Source organism: Furipterus horrens, unplaced genomic scaffold (assembly GCF_987537825.1).
Source record: "Furipterus horrens unplaced genomic scaffold, mFurHor1.1.pri manual_scaffold_17, whole genome shotgun sequence".
Taxonomy (NCBI): Eukaryota; Metazoa; Chordata; class Mammalia; order Chiroptera; family Furipteridae; genus Furipterus; species Furipterus horrens.
In genome coordinates this window covers 95871521-95892942 of record NW_028327187.1, presented here as the reverse complement: position 1 = coordinate 95892942, position 21422 = coordinate 95871521, and the positions used below count along the sequence as shown (strand labels likewise).

Sequence of the window (21422 nt, the reverse complement as noted above, 5' to 3'; positions counted from 1 at the left end):
TGCAGTTTGCAAAAAAGAAAGACTTCAAGAGCATTCTGATTGGAAACTGTTGGCATGGAGAATCTGAAGGCAGGCCAATGGGAAGTGAGGCATCTTTTGTTCTTGTTTGGAGAGCATATTTAACTTTCTCTGTTTGGCCTTGAGTTGGAGACAAGTGAAAAATATTAGAAAGCTTCCAGCACTTGGCCAAGTGCTGACCATTCTTAACTAACTGCCACAGAGGGTATGGTTTGACTTTCCACATAGGTTGCTCCAAAGAGTATGGGTCGGATTTCTATTAGTATATATGGACTGACCAATGCCCTTTTTCCTTCTCTTGGGAACATGTCATTCATCTTTAGCAAAGGAGGAAAATCACACAGACCTTTCATGTCCTGTTGTTTCACATGTAAGATAATAATTACATTTGGATTCACCATTAGCCCATAATCACTAACCCAGGCAAGAAAATGACAATTTTTGAATAAAGTTTCTCTTCCTGTAGGCAAAAGGTAGCATATAATGTAGGAAACACCTGGATATTTTTTTAGGCATTGAAACTAAGAAGAGAATAAAGGGCACTGACAAATTGCTTTTTTTCAGTCTTTGTCCCTTATTTTCCTAAAGAATATATATTGTTATGATTTTACAAATGGTAGTGTGCTCTGGATTAGACTATTGAGCTGCAGAAGTTAAAATAAATGAAATTGACATAATCATCCAGCATGAAGCACACTGTGATGTAAATGATATAGTGACATCACTTTAGTGATAGTTGGAGACACAAATATAAACCTCAAAAGACATCATGTTATATATTGCCTTGAGTGTATGAATTTTGAGAGAAACTCACATCAGGATAGTGTTAGTACAATTTCAAATTCATAAAAACAAAAGGTTATCCCTGGCTGTTGTGGTTCAGTGGATTGAGTGTCCATCTATGAATCAAAGGGTCGCCAGTTCGATTCCTAGTCAGGGCGCACACCTGGGTTGCAGGTCAAGTCTCAAGATGAGAGTGTGCAAGAGGCAACTACACATTGATGTTTCTCTCCCTTAAATATTATGATATGCCCTTCTTTGTCTCTTTTTATGGCCTTTGCTGTGAAATCTGTTTTGTCTGATATAAGTATTGCTACCCCAGCTTATTTTTCATGTCTATTTGCTTAAAATATTTTTTCCATCCCTTCGCTTTCAGTCTGTGTAGATCTTTTGTTTTGAGATGGGTCTCTTGTAGACAGCATATATGTAGGTCATGCTTTCTAATCCATTCAGCTACCCTATGTCTTTTGATTGGTGCATTTAATCCATTTATATTTAAGGTTAGTACACCTAGGTACTTATTCATTGTCATTTTTCCTCTTTGTGCTTGTGTTCCTTTCTGTCTCTCTCTGTTTCTTCATCTTCTTAAAGTAGACCCTTTAGTATCTCTTGCAATGTGGGCTTGGTGAAGATGTATTCTTTTAGTCTTCTTTTGTCTGAGAAACTCCTTATTTCACCTTCCATTTTGAATGAGAACCTTGCTGGGGAGAGTAGTCTTGGTTGTAAGCCTTTGTTTTTCATTGCTTGGAATATTTTTTGTCATTCCCTTCTGACTTGTGGTGTTTCTTTTGAGAAATCATCTGAGAGCCTTATTGCAGCTCCCTTGTGTGTTATGAGCTGTTTCTCTCTTGTTGCTTTTAGGATTCTCTCTTTGTCTTTGAGTTTTGCCATTTTAATTATGATGTGTCTTGGAATGGGTCTATTTAGGTTCATCTTCATTGGGACCCTCTGTGCTTCCTGGACTTGCATGACTTTTTCTCTCATCAAGTTAGGAAAATTTTCTATCATTACTTTTTAAAACAAGTTTTCTATCCCTTGCTCTTCTTCTTCTCCTTCTGGTATTCCTATGATATGGATATTATTACATTTCATGTTGTCCTGAAGCTCTATTAAACCCTCTTCATTCTTTTTTCAGTCTTTTTTCATTTTGCTGCACCATCTGGGAATTTTTTTCTACATTGTCCTCCAGCTTGCTGATCTGATCTTCTGCTTCCTCTAGCTTGCTTTTTTTTTTTTTTTTTTTTTTTAATCTGTTTTTAGAGAGAGGGGAAAGGAGACAAAGAGGGAGAGAAACATCAATGCGCACTTGCCTCTCATGCGCCCCCTACTGGGGATCTGGCGTGCAACCTAGTCATGTGCCCTGACTGGGAATCGAACCAGCGACACTTGGTTCACAGGCTGACGCTCAATCCACTGAGCCACAGCAGCCAGGGCTCTCTAGCTATCTTTTAATTCCTTTTACTGTGTTCTTCAATTTGAAAATTGTACTCTTCATTTCCTCCTGGCTCTTATTGATAGCTTCTATGTCCTTTTTCATGCTGGTGTAATTCTCAGTAAGTTTCTTGTAGTTTCCCTAGAGTTCTTTGTAGTTTCCTTTGAGCTCCCTGAACTTACTGAGCTTCCCTATAATCCATATTTTGAATCCCATGTCTCATAGTTTGCTTTCCTCTATTTCACTTCTGGGGTTCCTCCTTTCCTTTCAATGGGGGGTTGTTTCTCTGTCTCCCCATTTTTCTGACTCTTCTTTTTTGTTTCTGCTTCTGAGATTAATGTGCACTTCCTGGGTCTGCCACCCGTGGGAGCCCAGCCAGCCCTCTCATGTTTCTGCACTCCCTACCAGTCATGTTGTGATGAAGCAGCCTTTTCTGTCTGTCTGTGGTTATAAGGCTTCTCTCCAGCTAGTGTTCAATTGGTTATTCCAGGTAATTTCTCCACAATTAAGTTGTAATTCCAGATTGGTCCTGGGAGGAGGTTAGTGTAGCTTCCACTTACTCCTCTGCCATCTTGGATTTCCCTCAGCACAAAATTTTTAAATACAAAAAAAATTAGAGTTTTTATTCCAGAATAGTTTAAGCTGGTTATACACTTGTTTGAACAGAAAAGCTCTTTTAGAGAACTGACTCTTAGATTGTAAGGTATTTAATGGCATGGACAGTGACTCATCAATATTTGCTTATCTCATGTATCCAGTACAGTGTCTTATATATAATAAATATTCAATATTCAATATGTTTTTGTTAGAATGGCATTCATATGAAAATAAAATAAACATGTTTATTTTTTTTTCTACTTTAGGATGGTGTGGTGACATGAATGTCTATGGTTTTTGAAACTTTTTGACATTTGGGAGTCCATAAAAACATACAAAGATTTTTTCATCCTCTCTTACATTCTTTGAAATCTTGATTCAGGGAAGGCTTCTAAAAGAAGCACCTACACCCTGAAAATATATTAGTTTGTCTAATAGAGAAACCTATTTATTTTTTATGTGGCAAAAGTCTTAAGATGATTTGTGTTCTTCTAATTTAAATAAACCAAGTTTTGTCATGGAGGTAGATTTTTAAAACTATATTAATTTGATTAAAATATATTCTTTTGACACTTTGTCAGCAGTACATTCTTTTTGTACAGCCTTGCTTTCATTTCTGGTAAATCATGTAAAATTGTCTTTCAAGATTAATTTTTAAAAGACTCCCAATTTGTTTAACATAGTGCAATTTATTAAACTTACAAGTGTCCCTTGATGCATACTATTTAGGACATCAAACTCAGGAGCTTGTATCTGATCAGGAGTTTTACCCTGGATACCTCATCTCCCCCTTTATTTAATGTTGGTGTCCTTGATAATGTTGAGACATGCCAGGGAATAAAAGTATCAAGTAGCAGAGTCCTGACAGATATCTGACAGAATTATTAGTTTTTCTTATTAAATATGTCTACCTTAAAGTGATTTATAGTGTAACAAATTAGAATGTAATAGTGAAATGCCTGAGCACCCAAGAGTTATAGCGATCAGTTACTGAATAGAATTGGGATGGAAAGTCTGTTCTATTTGAAAATTCTATTAAAGGATCTTTAGCTTCCTACAGGAAGAAAGGGACCTGCTTCAAGAGTTCAGCCAACTTAAGTTTATATATATAAATTATACATGTTCCTCACATAATAAAGCACAATACCTACTTTTAAATTTCTTGGAGAGATACATTAAGATTAATCTCAGTTAAAATTTTCCAACATATTCTTGGATTCTCCCTGTGAAAATTTCTGATGATTGATTGCATGTTTAATAAACAATATACATTACAGCTGTCAGCTTCTTTCTAAAACTTGATTTCCCCTCTGGTAATTGTGTGAAGGAAAAGAAGTGTTATTGCACTTCTTGTCAGTATTTCCTTGAAAGTTGTTTTATGCAAAGACAGCCAAGCTCATAAGCCTAATTTATTCATGGGCTTGCAGCCAATATAAATGCCTGGAATACTCTTGAATGCTTTTGTGCACTTCCCTCACTGATGATGGAAATTCCACATGGCTGCTCACACTCAGGTCTCCAGGACGCTGCCTGAAATCAGGCTCTTTGAAAACTTAACGTATGTCTTATCTTCTCTGAGTTGTTCTAACTTTTCCTGTACACTAAGGACATGTCTTTCACCTTGAGACAATGCTCTTTAAATAGTGGAGTCATACAGAAGAATAGAGACTTTCCTTCCTTACAAAGGCTTTTATTATTTATATAATAAAAAGGAGAGCATGGGGGTATTTCCACCACATTTAACTATGTGACAGTAGAAACTGCAATTCAAATTCAGCTTTATCATCTTCAAAAAGAAAACTATCTTAATTAGTACATCATTTATAAATTATTTACTGAGTACCCAATGTGTACATACTATTTTTTGAAACTAAAACTTATAGTGATATTTCAGTCAAAGAGGAGATATAAATAACTAAAGGCACTTCAAAGCAATTATACTAGTATGTATGTATTTAATGTGGTTTAACCTTATCTGATTTAAAAAAAACTTATAAAGTCCTTTTGTGTACTTTTATTTGGTAAAACTCTTTTAGTCCCACTCCTCCTGCTTTCCTGCCCCTGGTCCTTTTCCTTAATATTGAATCCTTGCAAAGCAGAAAGGATAAGGTCCTCATGACTGAAGCCTGCTCTCTTCTCTGATACCTGGGGCAGTGCCTTCCACCCATCTGATTACAGCTTACCTATTGTAGCTATTATGGCTCATGAGTTGGTCTCTCTTGCCTTGGTCAAGGTTTATTGGCTCTTCCTGGCTAATTTGACCTTATCACAGCCCCTACTAGGTAAATGCCCATAAGTGTCAGCTGTGATATTCATACAACACCTATACTGACTTTGGAGTCAAGTCGCAATCTTTGCTTTAGTGATCATCTCTCATGTCATGAGCCACCCAAGAGGCCAACTGACCCTCAATAAAATGTCCCAACCACATAAGGACTGAAGGTGGCTTGGAAAATATAAACTTTAGAGCCCCGTTCTGGTGATGGTTGATATGCAACACCTTTTCCCATTAAAATACTCATGAAATGTTTCTAGAGCCCCGAATTGGCAATTGCATCTTAAGGCAAAGATCAGAGAAGACACTGAGATAAGATCAAAGTGCAATTTCATTAATGGCATCTCCAAGGAGGATGTTTTCAGAAAGATATCTTTTCTGTCTTTTAACTAGAAGAGGGATGACCCTAAAACAGTATTAACCTAATTCCAGGATTCTAGGTTACAGTGACCAGAGAACTTGTCTCTGTTTCCCTGTCACAAGGAAACCAAATCTAGACCCAATCATAGTCCTTACTTTTCCTTTCCCTCCTTCTTTCATCTGTTACCTATTCTGGGTTTAATAAAAATGTTACAACAAAAATTTCAATTAAGGTTATGTCAGAAGGATGGAGGCACAAGAGGTCTCAATGCTTGCCTTTTCCACACACACACACACACACACACACACACACACACACAAATAAATAAATAAATAAATAAATAAATAAATAAATAAATAAATAAATAAATAAATAAACTACTGCAAACTGGTGAAAATAACTCTGGGAAAGCTCTGGACTATAATGGAGAAGTAGCAGAAAGACTACAAAGCTAAGAACCAAGGATGGTCACATAGAAAAACATAGAAAGCATTTTACCTGCATCACTCCATCCCCAGTCCAGAACAGCTTAGCACCAAGATGGATCCCCTCTGAGTGATTTTACTCCACAGGAAAAAGAAGAGCAGAATAACACCAGGAAGCCTCACCATCATGGACATTTGCAGCCTTTGCTAACTATTGCCAGAGTCTTCACCAGTGATAAAGCTAGCTGACTGAGCTGCCCAGAGTCTCTGCTGCTACATTTCCTCAGGGAAGGAGTGGTCACTGTAGTGATCCTGCCTCCAGACAGCCCATTGCTGCTGTGGCCCTGCTCTCTGGAATCAGGATTTTACAGCACCTCACCATTTATGGCACTACAGCTGCTACTGATCTGCGTACCACCCCTAGGTCTCAAATCATGGATTTGATCTGCTATTAGTAAGGCTGGGCTGCTGCTGCTCTAGCCCCACCCCTGGGTCCTAAACCATGACTTTGACTTCTATTACTAGGGCAACACTGCTGCTATTATGCATTCCTGTTCCACAGGTTCTAAATCATGTTCCAACATCACTGGAACTGAACTGTTGCTATTCTGGGAATGCAACCTGAGGCCAGAGGCAGGACTTAGACTCATCATGTCCAGGGTGTGCTGCTACTGCAACCTGACACCTGCGCCCAAGTTATTGCTACACCTTGTTATCCCAGAGCCAGTGCCAATGCTGTGTCCCTACTTCTCCCTGACTCTCACCCTAGAGCCTGAGTCACTGTGGAGATGTCTACAGGAGACTTGTACAAGCTGGCACCTTAGACACCAGTGCCACTGCCACAATAAGTGTACCTGTGTCCCAGAACCCAGGTTCTGTGATAGTTTTGCATGTGCCTGAACCCACTACTGTTCTGACTGCCAGCATATCTTGGTCACCTACAAAACCTCCACAGCATTGTCCACAAAAGACCCCCACAATTTTTGCTGACACTAACTTCAGCTGATAGAGTGCATGGAGAGGCTACACCACTGTGCCCTCCCAGAAACCAGAGATGCTGCACCCCAACAAACTGGTGTCCTTGCAGCCACCTTCAAGGGTAAGTTTTTTCCAAATGCAGTCATTCTGAGAAAGCTTACAGAGGTGACTGCTCCCTCAAATGCACAGGGATTAACACAAAACCATTAGAGACATGAAAAAGCAAGGAAAGGACACCACCAAAAGAACACAATAATTTTCCAGAAACAGGCCCCTCAGGAAATGGATATCAGTGAGTTATCTAAAAAAATTTTCAAGCCCGGACTGGTGTGGTTCAGTGGCCTGGGTGTCATTCCACAAACCAAAATTGTTGGTTTGATCCCTGGTCAGGGCACATGCCTGGGTTGTGGGCCAGGTCCCTCATTGGAGGCATGCAAGAGGCAACCAACTGATGTTGCAGATCGATGTTTTTATCCCTCTCTTTCTCCCTCCCTTCTCCTCTCTCTAAAAATAAATAAATAACATCTTTAAAATTTATTCAAAATAATTATTTTAAGAAAACTCAGCAAGACTCAAGAGAACACAGAAAACTCAATGAACTCAAACAATGCACGAATAAAACAAAAGTTCAACATAACAATGAAAAGCATTAACAAAGAACCAAATAGAAATTCTGGAGCTAAAGAATAAAATTAATGAAACAAAAAAATGAAATAGAGTGCTTCAACAGCAGCCTTAATCAAGTAGAAGAAAATATCTGTGAAATTCAAGACAGATCTCTTGATATTATCCAGCTGGAGGGCAATAAAGAAATAAGAATTAAAATGAATGAAGAAAACCTATGTGAATTATGAGGCACCATAAAACAAAACAATATTTGCATTAGCGAAGTCCCAGAGGGGCAAGGGAGAACTAAAAGAACAGAAAACTTATTTACAAAAATAATGGTTAAAACGTGTCCCAAATCTGGGAAGTGATTTGGCTATCAATGAGTCAACCCAAAGAAGTCTTCACCAAGATACATTATAATTAAATGCTCAAAAGTCAAAGATAAAAGGATAATTCTGAAAGCAGAAAGGCAGGAATGATTCATCACATACAAGAGAATACCGATTAGGTCATCAGCAGATTTTTTAGCGGAAGCCTTGCAGACCACGAGGTAGTAGAAAGATATATTTAAACTGCTTAAAGGAGAAAAAACTTCTAACCAAGAAACTTTATCGAGCAAAGCTGTCCTTCATAAATGAAGGAGATATAAAGACTTCCCCAGGGCTCCTACCCTCCCCCCCCAAAAAAAATTTATCATCATTAGACAGGCCTTACAACAAATTCTAAAAGAAATTGTTTAAACTAAAACGAAAGGATGCTAATTAGTAACATAAAAACATATTAAGATATAAAATTCACTTTTAAAGGTAAATGCATAGTTAAATTTAAAATACTATAATATTGCAATTGTGGTGTTTAAATCACAGTGAACTCTAGCATATAAGTTAGGAGAAAAACGTGTTAAAAGTAACTGCAGCTATGCTATTTTGTTAATGATTACACAATGTAAAATGATGTAAATTGTGACAATAACATAAAATGTATGTGGGGAAGGTAAATATATAGAACTGTTTCATACAAATGAAATTATTAGTTTAAAGTACACTATCATAACTATAAGATGTATTATGAAAGTCTCATGGTAATCACAAAGCAAAAACCTATAACAGAAACATTAATAATGAAGAGAAAAGAATCAACAGATACCACTAAAAACCACCAATTCACAAAGAACGAGTGAGAGGAAGAAAAGAAGAAGAGAACAATAAAACAATCAAAAAGCAATTATCAAAATAATAATAGTAATGCCTTACCTATCAATAATTCCTCTAAATGTAAATAGTTTAAATTCTCCCTTTAAAATACAGACAGTGACTGGCTGGATTAAAAAAGATGTAGTTGTAAACTGCCTCTAAGAGACTCACTTAAGCTTTAAAGACTCATAGGCTGAAACTGAAGGCATGGAAAAAGATATTCCATGAAAATGGAAACAAAAGGAGAGTAGGAACAGCTACATTTATGTCAGGCAAAATAGACTTGAAGTAGTTATAACAAGAGATAAAGAAAATTACTAAACACAGTTACCTGCCACTTAATGACATTTTGATCAATGATCATAAGATTATAATACATTATAAGCAAAATATCTGTAATGTTGAAAGACAAGGCTGGAGCCAAATATGCTGTTGAATTTACTACTAGTTCTGGGTAATTGAAATAAACTAGGAGGCTCAGTATGCTGTCCAACTACCCTGTGCCCACTCCTGGCTGGGGCTCATAGTTGGTGAGGGAGAGAGAAAAGCAAGTTATGGAAAAGTGAGCCCAGGAGCCCACTGCCCCATCTGCCCATACTACCCCTGCACACATATATATGTGCATACATACACACTCATGCATACCCTCATAGGGAAACACACAGAGAAAGTTCTATGAGTGTAATATTTCAAATACTTCACTTTTCAGGAAAAAAATGCAAATTACATCTTAATCATTTGCAGATGTGTAGAACTTGAAACTCAAAGCAGAAAAATGTTCATCTTCTCTCAAATATAATATCACTAAGTGCCTGATTTTTCCAACCAAATATCCCACTTTGGACATTTCCACATTGACCCAGGTGGCAGGCATCTCAGACTGATATTTAGGTTTAGGTCTCAGGAACTGAAATTGCTCGAGTATGGAAGCAATGAGCCAAAACATTTCATCTCAGTTGAGAAAATCAGGGGATGAATGGTTGTCTACTGATTCAAGGTTAAGAAATAAAGCAAAACAAAATTAAAATAAATAAAAAACAAATAAAATGAATCCAGTACAGAAGATACTACAACTTAAGGAAAAAGAAACAGTATGTAGAAAATTTAGGAAACCAGTATATCTCTGAAGATTTTTTTTTATAAGAAACAAAAATAATTAAGGATTTTGACTTTGTTCTAAAATATATGCAGGGGGATATATTTTCGATGTAATAGAATGAATAGGTGGCTTAATGAAGAATAAAATAATGTAAAAAGACATACCAAAAGTGTTACATAATTTTTTTTTTCATTTATCAAAAATGACATGCTGAAAAACAAGAGCTATGAGTACTGAAAACAGGTAAGTAGTTGCCAGTTTTGTGGGATGGGGAAAGTGTTTGATTACAGAACACATTAAGTGAAATTTGGAGGTGATGGAACTGTTCTGTACTGTGAATGCACAATTCTAATAATTTGTCCAAACTCATAGAACTATATAGCATGAAGAGTGGATTTTCATATATAAATTACAAATAACTATGATATTATGGGAAACCAAAATGGAGCACACATTATCAAATGAATCTCTCTATATTGTAAATGAGTGACGTGCCCACAGTAAATGAGATGGTGTAGCATGTACCTTTAGAAAACATTGTTTTGACTGGATACTGTAAGACTAAACACCAAGAAAATTGCTGCCTAAGCACTGTACTCTGGTCTTAAATTTAACTATGTAGGTTGCAATTCTGAAATGATTCTACATGTATACCAGATTTGAACCAATAAGTAAATGCGTTACAGACAATTGGAACTGATTTCTCAGTCAGAGAAAGGGGTGATGATACTAGAATGAACAATGTATTGCTGGATTAAAGGTAAAGATATCATTTTGAACTCATGTGTAAGAAGATAGATAATAGGTATATAGATAGATAGAGATATGGAAATGAATACAGGTGTGTGTGTATATATAGGTTTCTATGCAAACCTAATCACCCAGCTTTATCCACTGAGAGAGCATAGAAGCAGTGACAACTTAGTATCAATGAGCATACCTAGATCCCAGGTCTTTGTTTCTAAATTGCCATTGTTCAATAACAGGAATGTGGGCTCCTTGAAGAAATGGTTGGTCTGAGGTCAGGGAAGGGAAAATATAAGTCAAGCATAGAACTTCTTGGGGTATTAGAAGGATGGGAAGTGCTGTAAAGTTAAATTGGAGACATATAAAAAGGACAGAGGAATCTTATCAGAAAGAGCTCACAGGAACAATCTGGCACAAAATGAATAATCAGCGCTACACACTAACTGTGTTACAAAGGTTTTAGGTGTCAGTGTCATAAAAGACAAGGAAACACTGAAGAGCTATCACCGATTGGAGAAGGCTTAGGAAACATGATAACTAATGTACGCGAAGTGGGACCCTACATTAGATCCTGAAACAGAACAAAGGACATTACTGGGAAGAATGGTGAAATATGAATAAGATGTGTAGTTTATTTAGTTATGTTATACCAATGTTAATTTCTTACTTCTGAAAATCACATTATGGTTGCATGAGGTGTTATCACTGGGGGAAACTGGGGGAAGGGTATATGATAGTCCTCTGTACTATTTTTACAACGACCTAAAATTATTTCAAAATAAAAATTTAAAAAGTAACTTGTACAATTGATTAGATTTCAAAACATGCCTCGAAGAACCCTAGTCAAATGAAACCATGCGTAAGAATTCTGAGTCCAGCCTCTCTTCTTCAGAGTAAATTATTTTAATTTCTATAAATGTTTTATTCACATTAGACAAATTATTCATCTATTTTTTTCTAGTCTGTATTCTCTCCAGATGACTTTTATCTCTTAAGCTTTAGGAAGGTAGTATTCTGATTGACACTGGCCAAAGGAGCAATATGAGCATCAATATTCACTTAAGCCCAGGCTGCTGTGGCTGAGTGGATTGAGCACTGGCCTGCAAACCAAGGGGTCATTGGTTCGATTCACAGTCAGGGCACATGGCTGGGTTGTGGCCCAGGTCCCCAGTTACGGGTGCACAAGAGGCAACCTCATATTGATGTTTCTCTCCCTCTCTTTCTCCCTCTCTTCCCCCTCTCTAAAAATAAATAAATGTATGAATAAAAACTTACAAAAAAGATTCACCTCACTCTGACCCAGGCTGCCACTCTGGGAGCCTGACTTGAAATATTAATGAGAGAGATGTTTAAGGAGCAAACCTCAGTTTTGAAGTTCATATAAATGTAGGCTACACAGAAAGGTTAAAAGAAAAATAAAAGTTAAGCCTGGAAAAAAGTAGACTAAAGTGTTACAAATATGAAATATAGTTAAAATTGTAGTTTATAAATTATTTATTTGTTTACTTATTATTTGTTTTTATATAATTTAATAGCATATTTCAAAATTTAAAGTATAAAATAAACTTTCTAAAACATTTAAAAATTTACATTTAATCTTCAACTACTTCAGTATGTATCAATAAAGATACCACTCATTTTAAATAAAGTGAATTTATATAATCAATACTGAAGGAATCTCTTTACCTTAAGCAACCTGAAAACTGAAACTGTAGAAAATTCCATACTAGAATGTATTGTAAGTAGAAAGAGGTCTAGGTTCTAATTGGTGCCATCTGTCCTTCCAAAATTCCATCAGGATGTCTTCACATATACACTTCATAGTCTATTGAATAACACCCCTGGGTTTGCATAAATGAGTGTCTCTTCCTGTAGTGCAATTATTTCTCTTATTAGATGAGTATATCAAGTTCCTGGTAGCCTCAAAATAAATGGAAAAAAATGAGAAGGTGGAAGCCTATAATTTAGAATTTGATTGAAAAGGAGGAGAATTTTTAGACAAGAATCAAAGTTCCGAATAGGCAAGATAATCTTTGGCATGCCATAAATCTGCTGATTTTCTTGATATCTTTCTTATAGGTAGTTATTTTTAATTGAAGTAGAATATATAAACAGCAAAACGTGAAATGTACACACAGCTCAACGGATGTTTATGAGATATACCCTTATTGTTACATATAGCAATATTTTATGTTGCTGAATACAGTTTCATTAAAGAAATATTCCACCTTCTATTCATTTCATTTATGATCAGATTTTTTAAATTAATTAATTCATTGATTAGAGGTTTTTTTAACTCAGTCTTTTTAAGAAGCAATTTTAACTGAGTTAAGACAATCTGGGTACACCCAAATATTAGGTTGTCTTGGTAGATATTGGTAATCTTCAACAGTTAGTGACAGAAAAAGTTCTCTAAGTCTTTGCTCCCAGGATCTCAACACCGATGTTATGCTATGATTCATAGATAGTATTCTGGATTAACAGACATTTGGTTTTGTCCAAAGCAGCCACAGAGATATTTGGTCCATGCCAAAGGTCCTTAATATTATATTTGGTCTTGTCCAAAACATTCATGGAGATATTTAGTTCATAATTTTTAAACTAATATAAACATTTAACTTTGTTATTTATGTTATTTTATTGTAATTTATAATGAGTTTTTGACAGGACCAAATACCAAGAACCTTTTGATCTAGACCAAATGACTCAGTGGATGTTTTGGACAGGATCAAGTGTCCTACAAGGGTTTTCTACACATACCATATTCATGAGAGAGTAATTATAATATTGTTCTTTTAAGTATTTCAGTAAACATTTTATTTGAAATTTATATGTAAGGCCAACATGACACTATTCAGAATCCTCCAAAAGTGATGATATAAGAACCAGAGCTAATGATAGATCTGGGGCACTAGTGCAAAAGGTACAGGGCCCCGGCTTCTTTACATTTCTTATTCTAATTCATGCAAAGGCAGAAATATAGACAATATTTTCAACCAATCTACATATGTTGAAACTGCTCGAGTCAGCAATTAAAATCATTCTTTACATTATACTAATTAACAAACCATCTGGTGATGATCAGCGCAGTAAAGATAGTGGAAGGGCACCAGAAGAGCTGAATTTCTGAATACAGACTCTGAAATGCTAAATAAACTAGACCCAGTTCAGCACCTGATTAGGTGCTTCAAATGTTCATGAATGAGCTCTAGGATAGAGATTAAGATCTAAAACACACACACACACATATATAACACAAACCATATTTTTATCCTTTTATGTTATTTTTGCATAACACTTGTTTTCACAAGGTCCACTGGTTAAAGAGAGTTTATCAACAACTTTCCAAAATAATTCTATACATATATCATAATTCCACCATATTTTAAAGTGAGTTCCAGACAATATTAGAAATTTTCTTATGGTGATTATGAACACGCAAGTCTAACTTGCTAAAACCCATCTAATTTCCACATTAAGGAGTTAGCCCAGAGAGGCTGCGTTTGGCAGACTGGGAAATGTCTGGCTGTTCAATTGGTTGACTGTCTTAGCTTCTCACTCCTGGGCCATCCCTGAGGTCTGACTCTCTTACAAAATTTAAAGGTTGGGAGCTAGTGAGCAAATCATTATGTTCTTATGTAACAACATATTGTTGAATTAGAGCCTCTGGCAATTAACTCTGGAAACAATAGGAACATCTGCTCTATTCATTAGCTATGTCACAATATTCATTGTCTTTAACAGAAATTTTTATTTCACTGGATCTGCAATTGGATGGGGTGACTCAAACAACTAAGTCAAACAACATAGGCTGGGCTGACTCAGCTCTACTCTATATGTCTCACCGAGGGACCAGGTTGAAGGTGCAGCATCTGGCCAAAACTCTTTTCATACTAAGGCTTGAGGTGCAAGAGGGCAAGAAGAAGTGCATAAGGTCCTATAGGGTCAAGATTTGGAACTGATCATCAGTCACTTCCACCCACACGCCATAAGACAAAGCAAGTCGTGAGATGAAGCTAAGAGTCAAGGGGCAGAGAGGTGCCCTCTGGCCAGGACGAGGCCACTGCAAGGCAGCAGATGCAGGGAGGGCTGCAGCACTTGAGCCTGTCATTCCACTGTGACATGCTCCTCGCCAACCAAAACATACTGTTACCCCTCCCTGAATTAAATATTTCCTTTTCATTGTACCTCTTAAAACATTATTGACCAAGAAGGAAAGAGATTTTGCTTTTATTTTTTATTTTTTCATTTTGTGAAAAAGCCTCCTGCAAATATCAGGACCTGGTGCAGATCTGTTTTATAAAAACGCATCTACACATTCATTTTGCAATCAAATATTGAGCACCTGCTATATATAGATCAAGTGAAGCAATGCGAGAAATTCAAAGATGGGAGCTATGTAGGTTATTTCTCAGTGATCTAGGGGGTTTGGGAGTTCAGGAGGGAAGCTTGGGGAAGGAGGACAGAAAGAGGGTACGGTGCTGAAAACCATCAGTTTGGGGCTTAAGCATTCCTGCATTGGAGTTTCAGCCCCACCATTTCAGGCAAGCAATTTATTCTCTCTCTGCCTCAGATTTAACCATAGACAAATAGATAATAAGATCACATACCTTATAGATGAAGAATTAAAATATGTAATTTATGCCTGGTCCTTACAGGTGTCCAATTAGGAACTTGCATAAGACTTCAGGTTACTTTGACAGATTGGACACCACCTCCCCACGGGGAGCTCTAAACCCATTTCCTCCTTCATTCTGTTGTCTCCACAGCCCCATGCTGATTGCTGTCCAACAGCTGGCTTTGGTAACTACCTTCGTGATCATAGGCTGTAAAAACCAAACTAGAGAGTTAAATCATTTTCAGAGATCTGTTCCGTTATGGAAGCGATTACAAATGACTCTCAATCCCTTTCCCTAAAGAAGTGATGAGATGAATACTGGCTGGAAAAGAACCAGAAAACCTAGATAAAACACCTGTGTCACCAACCTGCCCCCTGCCATTTGAGTCACAGCACAGTCCAGTTGCTTGTAAAGTCACAGAGCAACGTGGCCCACCGTTGGGTGCAAGACGTGATTTTCTGGAAACTCACTGACTGAGGAAACATATCCTCAATATCAATCAACGAGGGGATGAGACAACTCCAAGATGAATGAATGAATGAATGAATGAGCAAACATTTCATGTAATTTTAGAAGTTTGGTCCCTAGTGACCCCTGAGGCGGATGCCCATATCAGTCACTGCCTGCCCACCCTGTAAAGGCAGTAGGAAGCTGGAGCACTGGAGACTGCAGATATTACTTTTAAGGATATTTACACCATCAAGGATGATGGAGGAGTTGGGATGGAAAATAAAGAGGATCAGGTGGGAAAGACAGGATGAGGAGGAGAGTGGATGATGGGAGTCCTGGATAATTTCCTAGGTCACTGGTATGAGGTTCAAAGGAGCAGAGGTTTTATTGTTGTTGCTCATTTAAATCTAAGATTTTTTTTCTCCCAAGACTGATACCCAAATCATTTAAAATATATAGGTGATTGAGAAATAGTTTAACAACTTGTCTTGTTCAAGAGATCTAATGTACAGCAATGGTGGTGAGAGTTCACAATATTGTTTTTTATACTTGTAATTTTCTAAAAGAGTGTCTCTTAAATCTTCTAAACACACACACACACACACACATGATAACTATGTAGTGGTGATGGATATGTTAGCTAGCTTGATTGTGGGGACCACTTCACAATATGTATTTATATCAAAATATCAAATGTACACCTTAAATCTATACAATTTTTATGTCAATGATGTCTCAAGAAAAGTGTTAAAAATAAGTACGTCCTGTAGTAAAATAGCTTTCAGAGAAGCATCAAACAATGAATCTGAAAAGATGAGCTGACACTGGAGGGCTTGTGTCAGAGGCATGATCACACATACATACATGTGGCCAAGATCTAAAAGGGCAGGAATGTTCCAAAGGACAATATCTTGAGTTCAACTCTTCTTCTCTAGAAAGAATGACACCTCCTTCTGAAGCTAAGGGCCTTTGACCCAAAGAAAATTATTATCCAAATCTTTGTGCACATATCTGCAAGAAATTAATAACCTTTATATAGCAAGGGCTTGTACAGTTTTCTCTTGGGTATATAAAATGAAAATGTTTGAACTATCAGATAAAATTTACTTTTGTAAGTGTCTTCATTTAGCATTAGAGATTCAAAAGGTTTAGCAAAGGAGACAGCATTCGTCTTCCTAAGATTCAAGACTAGGACTACTTCCTGGCATCATGACTGGTTCCACGGAAGTGAGTCTCCTACCCTGGCTCAATTGTGGACAAAGTGAAAAACAGGAAAGGCGTTTTCAGCTGCTATGTAGGAACACAGCATTTCTCTTTTGATTTATTTATATGGACAAAAAAGCATCTTTGTAATTTTTATTAAACTATGTGACAAATACTCATGAAAGAAACTAAGGACTGGAAAACACCTAAGAAGAGGGTTCACTTGGTGCAACCTGGGCTTTCTGAGGAGCAATAAACTCTTGTCATTACTTTGTACTCCATTATTAATTCCCCCAAACCCACAAAATCTCCCAAGGTCTCCATCTGTGGGCTTCTTAGGAGCTCACCCAGGCACCTTCTGTAAGGGGCAAGGAAATGGTGACTCTCAAGCCAGTAGGAAATAATTAGCAGCAAAGGACAAATACAATTAGAGGGTCTCTGAGCCAGAGTTAACAGTATTAGCATAGTTACAAATCAGGAAGGGGGCATTCTTCAGCTCAGTACAAACGCTTCTGAGAACAAAGGGGAAAGATATTTATCACCAAACTCGGGGAAATGGGACAATGTAGCTAGACAGCCCAGCAAACAAGATAGGGAAATTTCAGAGGAGAGCTGGAGACAGACCTATAACCAGATCACCCTGAGTTAAGTATCACCCCCCGTTAACTTAGCTAATCGAGTTAGATTGTAACTCCGGAGTATCCAGCATGGAGAAATGGAGGAGACGGAGGGGGAGGGGGGAAGAGGAAAGTTTACTTGCTTTAGGATAAAAACAACTAACTCCATTTTGTTAGCCCACACATTTGATTTGGCTGCACCCGGAGCTGCAGATCTGTGAATAAACAACTGCCTCGGTTACTGCTTAAGTCCTGTGTCCCGGTGTTTTTATTGTGAGCGTTTCTCACACTTCCACCAGACAAACACATATTACTTCTGCATTACGCAGGTCTTTTCCAGATTTAAAGTAGGGATGTCCCCTGTCTTGGTAAAGGTGATTTCTACTGAGTCGCTTATTATATTTGCTTTTGTTTTTAAACTCAATAGATGGTATCAATTGATTAGTTGAAACAGTGGGCTGGAATTACCAATTTAAAATGACAATAGCATTTCAAGAAAAGTGATTGTGATAGAACTAGTCTTAGACACAATTGGAAAGTGTACATTTAGAAAATGTAAATTCAGCTTGTTCTTCATTGTCTTCCTTGTTTTCTCTTCTCAGCTCTGAAGTCCCAACACCAGAGGCTCCCAACAGCCATCCAGAAAAACTCTATGCTCTCAACCACTCATTTTTTTCCTTCTCGTTCTTCACCCTTCCAGACTCTCAGGGCATTTGTGCCTCTTTCTCACCCAGTGTTATAGGTAAAACCTTCCTGTTATAGATAAGTGCTGCTTGCATATCAGAAAATGCTTTCAAAGTAAATGTTGAATTGTGGGCTAATGGGGATGAGAGAGGAACTTTCTGAGACTGTACCTTTAAGTCAGAGTACTCAAACAGTAGCAGGCATCAGGATTGCCGCAGGACTGGTTTTACAACACAGATTCTGGGCTCCTCCCCATAGTTTCTGATCCAGGAGGTCTGGGTTGGAGCCTGAGGGCCTGTGTTTCTAACAAGTTCCCTGGTTATGCTGATGTGGTTGTTGTTACAGGGACCACACCTTGAGAACCACTACTTTAAGTCAAATAACCCGAGTGCCTGCCTGATTTGTCTTGGCATCCAACGCCAGCATGAGCAAGACGCTGACACATTCTGTCTAAACCTCTTGCTCCAAATTCAGGGTTTTAATCTTCATGCCTTGCGAGAATTCATAAACTGATAGTGGGAGAAAAGTATATGATTTAGAGTAAGATTACTATTTATTGTCTGCTTTGCCAGTTGCCTGGAAATTTCTTTAACATCTCTGAGCCTCACTTTTGTATTACAAAGCAGAATAAATCTAGTCTTTCAAATTCATTGTGTGATTCAAAACAGGTGTGAAGATGCCTGATAAACAATCAGATGCTCTATAAATTGTATCATTGGTCTACAGTAAGGGGTTTCTCCAGGGTTCCAATTGGAAATTAAATGATGTTGGAGCAAATCCTGTTTGTAGAAAAATAGAGCTACCTGTGTTGCCCGGGTCACCAACAAAGCTAGTTTCCTCAAAACTCTCCTGTCATAGGTAAAAAAAGAAATACTGTACTAAGCTTTGACATAAGTCTTTTTTTTATGCCCTGGAGAGCCACACACACAGTGCAAATCTATGTAGAACACAGGGAAATTTTCTGGCATCCTACATATGTCAGGGGCAATCCTAGTCCCTGTTGTGGAAAATCCATGAGAAGAACACATGTGCAATTTTTGTTAGCACCAACACATTCAGAAAGCATCAGAATAGAGCTACATGAACATGACCCATTGACTATATCCCATTCCATTTTTTACCCCTCATCTTTCATGTGGCGCTTAATAATTAGGGAAAAATGTATCTCCTGTGATCACAACACACACACTGCTATGCATTCCATTTGTTAGACCCAAATCTCTCTGTTAAAACCTCAATACCTGCAGCCCCGGAAAAGATACCAGCCCAGATCTAGAAACAGCTAGGAGGAGCCATTATACTGTCCCCCTAACATTCTCACATCCAGAGCTAAGGCAGGAACAGAGCTGTCTCTGCAGGGGACAATTCTAACTCCTTGGAGTCATCCCTTGCTGGCAGCAGCCCTTGCAGAAGGCATAAGAGCTGCACAGTGCAGGCTGGCCTCCTCTTAGTTCGTGAGGTCGCTAACACCAGGGTTTCTCTAGCCCTGACATAAGAGCAAGTGAACAGCCAGGTGCTGAACAAAGGGACATAATTCCATACAAGGCTGAAAAGAACTGAGTTAGGGTAGTAAACCTGAATCATTTGATGCCATCGCCCCCACCCATCTTTTGACACCAAATAAGATTACACAACTTAACATGCATAGGGAAAAACTCTGACAATGCGGAAAGAGAGAGAGCTACAATTTCTCTTCCACTGTACTTCCCACAGTGCCACACCTCACCCTCTGGATTCCCATGCTGCAGCTGTAACAGTGTCATCACTCATCAGAGTGGGCGACCCAAAGCCTCTGGGACCAACAGTGGGTGTCCAACACGGCAGTCACCTAGATAACTCTGTGGCCACTCTCCCTTCTGGTTTGCCCCCCCCAACCCCCCAGCAGCATCTGTCTATTGGACAATTGTAGATTTTCTCCTAATAGATACAGCTCCGTTGCTTCATTCAAGTATTTGTATATTCTAGCCAGGTAAGGGACAGGGGAGAAATGCACAACGAAAGACACACATATATTGGGGGAATATATACTTAGAAACTTTACTTGTTAAAGAAAAAAACTTCATAAACTATCCCACTTGTACGTAAAAATGGGATAAAAAATTCATTGCGGTTAACCTGCGTTAACGTATATCTTCTCACTTCATCTGTAAAGTTTGAGTTCTGCTACTGTCCACCGATAGAAGCCCTCAGAGTAAACAAAGTATCAGGAAGCAAAACGTATTAACCAGAGGGAGTTCAAAAATGCGGCTTCAGGGGGCAGCAGTGGGCCGTCAGTAGAAGCAGGCGGTGTGCAGTAAGGTCTGGCCGCTCTTCTCCTCGAACTCCAGTAGCAGTTGCGCGATCTCATTGTCCACATCATCCATGAGCTGAATGCACTGACAGAGCTCGGAGAACAGTAACGCCCCCAGGCTGGCATCTTCGTAGGTGTCCTGGATGTTCATGTTGATCACATGCACCAGCTGGGAGGCCTCCTGCTCTCTGGAATTCAACTCTTCTACCACTTGGTCGTACACTCTTTCTTCACAGGTGAGGATCAGGTCGAATACATCTGTGCAGTCCTGGAACTTTTCGGGCGCTGGTTTGATTTTCATATTTCTCTCCAACATGCCCAAAATGCCACTGTTCATGTAGAACTCTTCATCTTTCTGAACAAGATCTTTGTATATTTCATCATACGTGGTGTTGTAATCATAAACATTGAACATGTCAGCTGTCGGTCCTGGAAGCCTCACCAGACTCCCTGTTCCAAAGGACCGGACAGCGAATCCCTTCATGCTGAGGAGATGGTGGACTTCCATGCTCCGGTTCTGGTTGCTGACACACACTACTGCCACCCGCAGCTGCGCTGACGACATAGCGAAAGTTTCTGCCCACTCACCACTCTCCGATCCCGGACGGCCACCCAGCAGAGGTGCTTCAATGCCAGTAAGGTGGCACCAATGGCTTCCCAAAAGAAAAGCGTGACGTGCAAGTTGCGCACTGGGTCCATGGGGACGCATGCGCAGGTGACACCTTCAAGCTTGCTGAGCTTCCCAGCCTCTGACCAAGGGAGGTCCACCCCACAGCTCCAGACTGCGCATGCGCGCCACTGCTCAAGGTGCGCGCTCAGGGTGCACACTCCTCTGCTCAGGGCACACGCTCTGCTGCTCGGGGAACGCCCTCTGCTGCTCTGGGCAGGAGGCCAAGGCCTGTATTCCTCACAGAGGCTGCCCACTGGCACCCTGGTTTTCCTTTATTGACTTTTTCTTCTCCCTGTTGGAGTTCTCATGATTGTTAGTTTTCCTCTCTAGTCCTGTCCCTACTACCTTACGCTGTTTGCAAATGCATTAGTGAAT

General features: G+C 38.6%; 1 pseudogene; it reads right to left on the bottom strand.

Moving 5' to 3' along the window:
* Positions 1-20357: 20357 nt before the first annotated feature.
* On the bottom strand, positions 20358-20942 carry LOC149991643 (RNA polymerase II subunit A C-terminal domain phosphatase SSU72 pseudogene; annotated as a pseudogene).
* Positions 20943-21422: the final 480 nt, after the last annotated feature.